The 11,754-nt window shown below is 45.0% G+C and overlaps 1 protein-coding gene and 1 long non-coding RNA gene across 10 annotated transcripts in view; one reads left to right on the forward strand and one right to left on the reverse strand.

Annotated features, from left to right (window-relative positions):
• Positions 1-1,441, forward strand: part of LOC116846617 — a 179,024-nt gene extending 177,583 nt beyond the window's left edge. For all 3 annotated transcript variants that reach the window (XR_004378540.1, XR_004378541.1, XR_004378539.1), the window contains 2 exons: positions 321-727; positions 882-1,441. This is a non-coding gene — a long non-coding RNA (uncharacterized LOC116846617). The remainder of the gene's footprint in view (positions 1-320; positions 728-881) is intronic.
• LOC116846545 (nephrin-like) overlaps positions 1-11,754 on the reverse strand; it is a 331,343-nt gene that overhangs the window by 217,453 nt on the left and 102,136 nt on the right. The gene's annotated exons all lie outside the window — the stretch shown is intronic.

Here is an 11,754-nt window from a genome sequence, read left to right on the forward strand (position 1 = left end):
TCTCTCTCTCTCTCTCTCTCTCTCTCTCTCTCTCTCTCTCCTCTTTTGTATCATATTATAATATTCGTCTATCACAACTGTTAATTCTTCTCAATAAATTAACGATAATTTTATTCCACGAAATTCTATTATTTGTATAAAATAAAACCATATAGAAAAAAAAGAAGTAATAGTTGATACATCTCGTCATTTTGTCAAATAATCGAATAAATAAATAGTAAATGTTAAGGCCATTATGCTGGGGTCTGTGTATAGATCTTTATTTATATTGCAACGACAATTTCAGCTCATTTGACGGCGGTATGTTTATTTGTTAATAGACTGGGCAGAGACAGCATCACCAGGAAGCGAGCCGCGGTGCTACGGATTTCCATTTTCCGTGGAGTTCCAAGCCGCGAAATTCGGACGCGCAATATCCGTTCCGTCGCATCCGGTGCCATCAAAATCTCTTTAAACAGCACAAGGTGGCTGCCGCCGCAAAGTGGCAAAGCGGCTCAAAGCAACGAGCGACAAGAGGCACATTCGCACACCTGCTCTTGGCCGTCTATCAGCATACGTTCGCACTCGCGCCGAGCTCCGCTCCGAGCGAGTGTAAAAAAGATCGGGAGAGCTACGTGATCGGCACGTACAAAGGTGCATAGGGGGATAATAAATCTTTCCTCCCGCCTTGTCCCCTCCTTGAAAAGGAGCTACAAGAAGGGACTGAGTCGCATTCAACGAACGAATGGTGAGCGCATTGTTACCTGTACCTCCCTCGGCCGAGCAGGCCGCGAGCAGTACTCTCCGCATCGGGAACCCAAAGACGCGATTCTCGTGTGTAGTATATAACGCGCGAGATCGCTAGCGCGATATTTTTATTAAAAGGATTATCTGTACCACAGGCGCTGGAAAATGGAGAGGAGCAACGGCGCTCGCTATTACAACGGGGCGTAAAATTCATTAGAACGGATTCGAGGGAGAACGAGCACACCAACGAGGAAACGTGTAGTAGTGTCCCTAGCCAACCTGGATGGGGTTAGGATGTATGGCAGAGCGGCTAAAAGTAGGAGACACGTATATTTTTTTTAATGAACTTTCTCATATGTGCAAGTGTTGAAGCAACCTCTCAAATTAAGGTAAAATTGAACGTGTGCGCTACACAGCGTTGCAATAAGCGCAATAAAATAATAGTCGAGTCATACGAGAGCGTAATTTTTATATCATTTGCAAATAGAATATATATGTAACACAATAATTATATGTAATATAACAGTTTACTGTAAAAAATTGCATTACACAATACTAAATATCTCTTCTTATACTCTCTGTATTATATTCTATATATATTTTATTACATATGCGCGTGCGAGGGTGAAAATTTGTCTCCTGTATTAAATACATTAAATATTTTATACTGTTCAAAAATATATAAAGTAATAATAAAAACAGGTTAAAAAATTGACTTATTTCTTTTTTATTTGTTATTTCTCATTTACCTCGCATATCATGCTTTTCTAATACAAATCCTCGAAATTAAAGAAATCTGGTTTGTCGGTTTTCGCATTCTGGTATCAAGAGAACATGAAGAGGTAGCAGGAGTTTTTGGCGGGAACTCGGAATACCTCCTCGCGCACAACCTATGTTCCTAATACAAATCCTCGAAATTGGAAAAATCTAGGTTTGCCGATTTTCACATTTTGGTATCAGGAGAATATGAAGATCAAGGAGGTACCAGGAGCTTTTGGCGGGAATTCGAAATACCTCCTCGCACATTCTATGTTCCTGGTACAAATCCTCGAAATTGGAAAAATCTGGTTTGTCGATTTTCGCATTCTGGTATCAGGAGAACATAAAGATCCAAGAGGTAGCAGGAGCTTTTGGCGGGAACTTGAAATACCTCCTCGCACATTCTATGTTCCTGGTACAAATCCTCGAAATTGGAAAAATCTGGTGTGTCAATTTTCGCATTCTGGTATCAGGAAAACATAAAGATCCAAGAGGTAGCAGGAGCTTTTGGCGGGAACTTGAAATACCTCCTCGCACATTCTATGTTCCTGGTACAAATCCTCGAAATTGGAAAAATCTGGTGTGTCAATTTTCGCATTCTGGTATCAGGAAAACATAAAGATCCAAGAGGTAGCAGGAGCTTTTGGCGGGAACTTGAAATACCTCTTCGCACCTTCTATGTTCCTGATACAAATCCTCGAAATTCGAAAAATGTTTGCCGATTTTCGCATTTTGGTATCAGGAGAACATGAAAATCAAGGAGGTACCAGGAGCTTTTGGCGGGAATTCGAAATACCTCCTCGCACATTCTATGTTCCTGGTACAAATCCTCGAAATTGGAGAAATGTTTGCCGATTTTCGCATTTTGGTATCAGGAAAACATGAAGACCTAAGAAGTAGCAGGAGCTTTTGGCGGGAACTCGAAATACCTCCTCGCACATTCTATGTTCCTGATACAAATCGTCGAATTTGGAGAATCCAGTTTGTCGATTTTTGCATTTTGGTATCGGGAGAATATGATATGAAAAGGGCTAACAAAATTTTTTACCGAAAATTCGAAATATCTCTTCGCATATCATGTTCTCCTGTTACAAATTTACGGAAATAGAGAATTTGAAATTGCCAATTTTCACATTTTGATATAATGTCCGAAGAGAATGCATAAATTCCCGGAGGGAAATTAGGCAAACTATGGCTATTTGTTGGAAAGGTATAAAGACAAATGAGGAATAATAATAAATCTATATGAAATAAGCGTATGCAAAAAAAGTTTATTATTCAGTCTTAAATTTTACATCTGATAGTACATTGGTAATAGAAATAGAAAATTGTCGTAGATAATAGATTTCGTGAAGAGGATAATAGCTGTTTGTATATTACGAGTATTGAAAATAATATATTTATATATTTTTGCAAACATATAATAAATTTCGCAGATAATAGATTTCGTGAAGAGGATAATAGCTGTTTGTATATTACGAGTATTGAAAATAATATATTTATATATTTTTGCAAACATATAATTTATTTTACAAGAATTTTTGTCTCGTCTTAAAAGCTTAAATTTTATGATGATTAAGTCATACAATTAATTATATTAAGTCGCAATTGCAATACAAGAAGTCTCTCGAAATCCAGGCAAGAGAGAGAAGTCTCCGTAATAAAGCTAAGTTATATAGTGCTAATTAGAGATTGAGTCATAAACTTCTATTAATAAACTTAATTAATAAATAGTCTCCGAAATTCACGAATAATCAAATAAGATATTAACACAATATATAATAATCTCAGCGTGTATTTCGACGTTCGCTCGCGGAGGTGTACACGTATATCGCTCTTAATCCTTTTAATTGAAGGAGCGATTATCCGTTGGTTCGCAGCCAGTCGTGTATGTCCTCGTCGTGAAAGTACTCATTCTTCCAAGGAAATGTTTGGAAAATAATTTCAGAAAATAACGCACTAGGAAGCGCATGTGAAGAAGAAATACACGTCTCTTATTTTTACGATGTGTCTCTTATTATTCATCGCGGGACATACATTTAACAATCACATCCCGGGCGCGTCGTAAAAGACTCCGTTTCAGCGGGAGTCTCACTTTCCCGGCCGGAATATTCATTCGTATCTGCCGTCGTGTCTGGCGAAACTTCTTTCCGGCCGGAGAGTCGGCTTCCGGTACTACGAAATTCGCGAGAGCTCCGCCGCCATCGACTGCGCGGACTAACTCAAAGGACAAAATCAAAGAGACAAGGAAGCAGGAAGAGAGGAAGGGTCGTCGTCGGCGCTGGCTGGCTGGCTGGCTGGCTGGCTGGCTCGCTCGCTCGAGGCGTTTCTTGGCAGAGAAGATTCTCTTTCCCGCTGGCTCGTAATCCGCAGGACGGAGACGTCTTAATTGGGGATTAAGGGTGAAAGAAAGCGCGGGTCACTCTGTTACGATCGCCGGCGGTGCAGCTTCCAGTGACCCTCCCGAGATTAATGCCACGTATTTGTCCTGGACCTAACGATGCACGTCGTTCCACTCTATCGAGAAAGTTTGAGCGTATCTTCGAGCGTTTCGCGTTAGGGAGGAGGTGAGTAAGCCGCGTCGTTGGACGTACGCTGGCTAAATCGTCGTTCGCGGTTGAGCTCGCAGGAGAATTGATTGTAAGATGCCGCGGCGTTTCCGCTTTTGTCTGTAACACTGTCTCTTCAGGATCTGTCGGTCGTGACGAATAAAAATGGTATACTACGGGGGGAATACTTATTGTCGCCACCGTCGTCGTCGTATATTTTAATATCGTTAAGTGCATAACGTGACATTTCTCTTTACCTCTCTCTCTCTCTCTCTCGCTCTCTCACGCTTATGGTGCGGTAAGAAGCATTCCAAAATCGGACTCCCGTAACGGAAAATATACAAAAGTAACTTCTCGCGCGCACTCGATCGGGTAAACAGCGCGAAACTTCCCCATGATTTCATTTCATAATTATGTTTGCATTCTCACGAGCGCGCAATGCATTTTCTCAAGAATTTCTCCGACGTAACAGCGGCAACTCGTGAGGCGTTCTCGGAATATTCATCTACTTCCGAGTCTCGTCTTGGATATTTTGTTGCCTGCTTGCACGAATTTTGTCTCGATTGTCACAGCAGCAGCAATCAACGACGACGACGAGAGATTCTCGTAAAAAGGTGATCCCGATGTCGCATTCGAGAGATAGTAAACCGCCGGCCACCGTCGCCGTGACCGCTGCCACGACGAGTTAAGCTTTAATTCACACGTGTCTGAATTCTAATATAACTTTATACGGAGTAATAAACACACGCGAGTTTATAAACGCGAGAAGCGAGCCAACATACGCCGGCGAAAGTTGAATTAATAATCATGCGCCAGGTTCGCGCGCATTAAAGATCCACGCGAATTCCGAACTGCGCATCGCGAAGGGCGCAGCGAATGTTACGCGTGCATCGAAATTGCGAAGAGACGCGTCACGGATACCGAACTAAATCGATCCTCATCCAGAGAGAAGTGACGTGACATTAAATGAATTTTTAATTCTTCTTTCGCGGCGGAACGAGGACACGTTCAAACAACCTTTCCTTTAAATAGCCTATAGAGAAAGTACACAACGATCACACAAATATAATGGTGCATGGAATATAAAACTCGTCATATTAATGAAATCATGATACGTTATATAATGTAATATCGCGAGTATGTATCGAGAGGGAGAGAGAGAGAGAGAGAGAGAGAGAGAGAGAGAAAGAGAAAGTGGAATAGAGACAGAAAGAGAGGAAGCAGAGGTGAGCTATTGAATTTATTTCTCATAATAGCGCATTATGCGAAAGTTCGAGCACACATATGTGGCCGCTAGCTCCGCGGTATTAACGCGAGCTCAAACGGTGAGGAGAAAGATGCACGCGTTACGCCCGAAAAAGGAAGTTAATGCGCCGAATTAACGTACGGCTCGTAAAAACGGTCGGGAGCGAGGAGCAAAAAGAGAGAAAGAGGAAGGTAAAAAAGGAAGGAAAGGAAGGAATGAAGAGGAAGAAGAGATGGTCGATGAGAGCAGCACTTGGCTTGCCGACGCACGTTAAAATATTCCCCGCGAGATCGTCGGCGGATTTGTTTTCCTTTAAACTTTTGTTAGCCGGGTTTCCGCTCCGGAAGATATCCGGCGATTGAATCGGGCGGTCGATCCATTTTTCACGGGTCAATAGAGAAAGAGTAAAGCCCGGGCCCTTCGCCTCGTCCTCCCGCCGATACCCAAGAGAAAGAAAACTTTCATATCGAAGGTATTCGCACGCAAACGCTCTATTTGCCCGGCCGCTCCGCGCCCGGCATTAACGAACTTCGCGATCCGACCGACGCCGGGGAATTTTCGCGATTTTTCAGAGCGGCCGCCGGCGCCTCATAAACAACTAATAGCTCTAACTGCATCCAACTGCTACAGTCGCGCCTTCGTGGGGAAAGGAAGAGTAAAAGAGAGCAGAAGACGCTCGTTTGTTCGCTCACGCGCCCGCCGCTTCGCTAATTGGCTCTCCGATCGAGCCACGGCGACGGCGAACTTTCGCTCAGAGCCGTCGGGGATGCGCCAGGTCGACCGGTGCGTTTTAAACGGAGGGTGGTTTAATCTTCGCGAGTTGTACGCGGCGTTTCGTGAGCTCTCCGCGGCGACGACGGAGGCGACGGCGGAGGAGCCGGAAACGGCGGCGCGGGGACAATTCGACCAAGTGTTAACACCGCGCGGTTCGCGCAAGTGCAACTTTAGTTAGCCGCGCTTAATTGCGCGCAATTACCCGAAATGGCGAAGTAACGACCGGCTGGCCCTGGCCGGCTACTAGCGGCAGCTACTTGTCGGCTCCGCCGACAGAGCGGCACGCTCGGCTTTTTCGCAAACTCGCCGACAGTGTATCTCTCTGTCTCTCTCTCTCTCTCTCTCTGTTTCTGTCTTCGAGGGCGCCGGCCGCTTTCGGCGTCGCTCGAGCGAAACTGCTGCTAATTTGCACGATTAATTCGGGAGCGAAGGCCTACACTCGCGGTCGACTAATTTCCCCCGCTCGGCGCGCATTCGTTTCGCTTTAATCGAATTCCTGAGTGTTCCCACGCTCTGGACTACTTTTCTCTCTCGCGCAGGCTGTTTGATGAGTAAAGGATTGGTCAACGCGTCAATGCGGTAAGATTGTCACGCCGTCAAATCCGCGTCTGTGTACGCGTCATTGTGCGAACATACGCGCGACAGTTTGTCGAGCACCAACACGACAAAATATGAAGGACGAGGTAGGAGAGAATGATTTTTAAGAAAGGTGATGTGATGGAATAACGACTCAAATTCGCGCAATCGTCAAATGAAATGAAGGAAATGATCTTCCGCGCAATTACAGAAACGTATTGTTCTTCGAGCTTTCGAGAGGGCAAAATGTAATGTTATATTAGGTTAGTGTTGCAGCCATTGCATTTCGTGCATTTCTAATTGAAGTTTGCAGCGGCATATATGAGAACTCGCGATGTTACGCTGAGAAAAATGAGTTTGGCATTTGTGACGATAATTGCACGATATTCATACGATAAATAACTATATTTGTGCTTATACATTATATAAAAAAGTAATTATACATGTACAGTCGGGAAACTTGCTGTTTTTGCAGCAAGTGCTGCTACAGAGTTGGTAATAACAGTCTTGTACGCGTGTCGCCACTGTTACTTCTTCGTTAGAAAAACCGAGAAATATGAATGACGCCGAAAATGACCGTAATCTCCGCGAGACCAACCGATTTCTTTTCTCTCCCTGCGTAAATTGCATCTTTGCTACGTGTCTCCCCGGATGCGCTCTCTCAAGGCGAACTCGCATATTCGCCATTTTTCGGTTGTGCGCGATTTTTTGCGGCACGTAATTTTTTACCGCGCCCGCGCAGCGACCGCGCCGCCAGCAAACAAGCGTGCAAAAAGGACCTTGTCCCCGCTCAATTAAGGAGCAGTCTCGCAATTAATGATCCGCCGTAATCGTTCTGGATTTGTCGCCTTCGCGTCGTCCAAGGATGAAAAACCGCGCGGCCGTTTCTCGGCGTAAGTGCACTTGTTATTTCGCCATTCCCGGTAATTGCGCGCAATTAAGCTAAAGGCTTGCTAAAGGGACGCATGTTCAGGGCCGTATACACGCGGGCGTACCTAAAGCCACGCCGGTGAGCTTTCGGAAAATCGCTTCGTGTCTGTTGAAATGTTTTCACTTTCACCAAGGACATCACATTTAATTCCCGTCAAATTGCTCGTGCCGCGTCGCATTTTTTTCTCCAATTCCGCAGTGTCTGCTCTCTCATCATTTCCGATCGCGGAAAAAACGCCTGATGCGAAAAGCTCGCCCTTTTTTCTGTTGTTTTTTTGCTAACGTTCGGGGAAAATATTTTCAATTAAATCATTTCTACGCAAAACGCACTCCGTTCGCCGATCGCGCGGCCGTGGAAATCCCGCAAGACAGATAATATTTCTAGAATTATCTATTTTTTAACAATTACAACTTTATTACGTCGAGTTTCGCGTGTAGCTTGGATATTTAAAACGCGGGTTGCGAGTGTTCGATTCGGAATATTCTGATTATTTGCACGTCCCGATTCACTGGTTTGAAAATGTCAGCGCATGCGATGATACCGTGCGCGTGCATCGCGATAAAAAAAAAAGGAGACATCGCGAATGAAGGACGATGTCGACGGGGGAAGGGTGGGACGCGATGAAATCGGCGCTTCTTCGTTCTGCCGGGCCGCAGCGATCACGATTTGAGGACATAAAGGCGCGTCGGGAGCAAGGCGCACCTTGCAGTCTCGCACCTCGTTCACCGAGGTGGCGAAGGTGATGGGAACGACGGCGGCAGCGGCGGCGGCGGTGGTTACCGCGAGGGTCAAACTACGTTAACACTTGGCCGAATCGTCCGGTCGACTGCCCCGCAATTCACAGGCTGATCTAAAATTGAGATCGAGGATCGAGGCGTCTATCGATTCGCACTTGTACCGCCGATCGAACTCGCCTTTATTCCAATTGAGCTCGTTTAGGGGCCGCGCGTACGGCAGTCGCGCACCCGAATGCATTTGCATCGGAACTCTCTCGCACGCGACTTTCGAGATTATACGTCGTCTCGTCGCCGTCGCTGCCAGTTTCACGGCGGCGCTTCCCGTTCTCGGCTGAGAGAAGCGCAACGCTCGTCGTCGACGGCGTCTATTTGTGCGTTTGTCAGTCGATAAAATTCGCCGCGACAGAACATCGCCCACGACACTCTTCTCCGTCGCGTTTATCAACCGTATTGTCCTGCCCGTATTGTTCCGACGGTGTTTGCGCGACAACGACAGACAGCCTCCTCGTGTAGCGATTGAATTATCACCCAAAAAAATATCTTATTCTTAGAAAAGTCCTCTGAACCATTCTGGAAAATGTCGCTCTTGCACATGTGACCTTAAAAGAATTCTTCTGCAAAGAAGAGAAATATCCGAAAAAAAAATATTCTAAGCGCACGATTTTTGTAAGTATATATTTTTTAATTTTATGTATTCTTTTGGGTGATATATTACAGATATATTTAAAAGTATCCGAGCGAGTGGCGAAAAGAAGACAGAAACACAGTAAAATCGAGTAAATATTCCGCTTTTCAATTACGTTAATATAAAAGTGCAATACGCGGCAAAGCCTCGTACGTTTAATTAATTTCATTGCAATTGCTTAATTATACCATTTCATTATACAATATCAGAAGAGCTAATATCAAATGTACAATATCGGGATTGACTTATCACGGGGCAGCTGAGGCCAAAAATACAATTCGACCGCGTGTGACTCGCGTTTGTATCAAAATTCGCTCGCTCTCGGTGGGGAACATTAACGGAGGCGCTTTCATACTCACCGGGATCCTTAACGACGTGCACACGCGCAAATACTCGAATGGAGACCGCGAGTTCGCGGATGCTCGACCGAGTCTAGCGCGGCGGCGAGCTTTTTTCTGAGGCCCGTGCGAGTTTTTCGTCGAAGACGACAAATCCAGAGCAATTAGGAGTGGCCGTTAGTTACACGGACGGCTTTCGCTGAATGGAGCCGCTTTAAGCGGCAGTTCATTGAAATCTAGGTTAACACTAACAAATTTATCCTACCCGGCGGGGGGGCCCGGTCGTTGAATCGTTCGCTCGTCGTTGTTATACGCTGCGGAGAAGAAGGCAAAAAGGAATGGGGAAGGAAAGAGAAAAGAATGAAGGAAAAAGGAAATTTTTAATCCTGACTTTTTGAACGTCACTTACGCGACGTTGATTGTTCACCGAGCACGAGAATGGATAATTGTCTCTCGCGGCAACGAAAAAGCAAGAAAGAAAGAAAAAAGCACGAGAGACGAAAAACGTTGTCAACGCTGTGATTATGTGTGTATAAAATATTACTTCAGTTGCTATAATCGAAAATTCGACATTATAAGGACAAAAGTAATAATCAAATAATAAAATTGCACATTCGATCGCGCAATTATTTTCCACGGCAGTACTGTTCTCTGATCTTCGTTTTCAAACAAACGGATGCATGAAATTAATATGGTTTTTGTTAATTAAAACGGCAGCCGGGATGAAACGAAGAAGTACACTTTCGCCTTACCGCCAATTATATTATACGGTCTTTCCACTCGTAGAATACTCTGTCAGGATATTCTTATGTCGACCGTAACTATCGCGCAACGCGCGCGCGGAAAATCTCATTTATTATTACGCGGCCGCGCTTTATTAGAGCTAAACACGCTCAAATAGTCGGCGGTGTAAAATATGCACGGCAATATTACGCTTTAATCTCGTTCTGTAATTATTTCTCAGGTACCAGTGGTTATGGGAGAAACATCGTCTCGGAACATCAAGATATTCTTTTCGCCGTGCGCGCAGAACGCGGCGGAAAAGATGGTATCTGCACGAGGCAGGGCATGTGTCTCTACTCTCTCGCTGTGAATCAGTAAAAATATTTCCGATTGAATCAGCAAAGGGAGTGTTTCACCGCGATAATCTGTGAATATTCACTAAGACTTTCAGTGGTAACACTTCCCACTTCACTCCATCTTCTCTCTCACCAACCTTGATTAGTGGAAGTACACTGAAGAAAGGATTTTGTTGACGGAACGAAAATTTGGCGACCACCCAGATATCCGGTAAAAAAATTCAATTACCACTGTGTGCGTTCCGCTTTTTCTCAATAATACATGTACTTGTGACAAGTAAAAATATGGTGATGCTGAACGAATCGTAAACGCCAGATATTTTCGTTTCAAATACAAAAATTACTTTCTCAGTGCAAAGGCGTATTCACACCCTGGCAGAAAGCAGAACAGCCAATCAGAACTCGTGCTAGCGGTCAGGTGGTAGTCGACTAGTTTCTGCTTTTCTACAAAGCGAGTTCTGATTGGCTTCTGGTTTCTGTTTTCTGCTTTCCTGCAAAGGTGTGAATTCTCCTGAAGATTCCACTGCTAAATCTGTGGTGTGCAAATCCGCTGCACGCTGTGCCGGATCCAACTTTCTGCGTTAGCGACGATGGAATTAACGGCTTCCATGCGATTTGCGAGCAATGACATCGTTTGCAAGGTACATCAATAATGGGAGCGATCCCCGCTATCAACTGATTCTTTCAGCGATTCTTTCACTAACGGCAGTGCTGTGTGCTTCTGATGGTTCAGTCATAAGTGCAGCGTTTCGGTGAGGAACGCACCGATTATACTTTAGGGAGTATCTCGTAAATTAAAGATGGCCAACAAGACTGTCCGAGACTGACCTCGTCCACGGATCCGGCGATTACGTCGGCCACGAGATGTTCCTCTTGAAATCGCGTGCGCGCGACTCGTCGCTCGAGAGAATATTTCTCTTCTCCACGCGATAAGTAATTCAGGAATAAAATGAGGTCGCCGCGTTAAGTGAATCAGCTAGTGCGCGATGCGAGCAGACACGAAAACGATACACGACGAGATTAAACGGGTCTAACCCGAGGACGTGACGGCCTTAAGAAGTCGCACACGACGTGAGCTTAATTACACTTAATCAGCCGAAATGACGGAATAACGAGTTCATTCGGGGCTCGTTCTGCGGTTAAGTGCGGTCGCGCGCGGTTTTTCATTCTCGGACGGGCGACGCCGTAATTCAATGTAATTGCCGGCGCCGGTATTCAAGGCGCTTTCTTTCCGAACACTGTGCGAAATAACCGTTTTGAGAAAAATTTATTCGAGCGCGGTAAAAGCCGATCTCTCTCCCACCTCCTCTCTCTCTCTCTCTCTCTCTCTCTCTCTCTCTCTCTCTCTCTCTCT

Source organism: Odontomachus brunneus, unplaced genomic scaffold (genome assembly GCF_010583005.1).
Source record: "Odontomachus brunneus isolate Ranch 3 - 2012 unplaced genomic scaffold, Obru_v1 Obru_scaffold_004, whole genome shotgun sequence".
Taxonomy (NCBI): Eukaryota; Metazoa; Arthropoda; class Insecta; order Hymenoptera; family Formicidae; genus Odontomachus; species Odontomachus brunneus.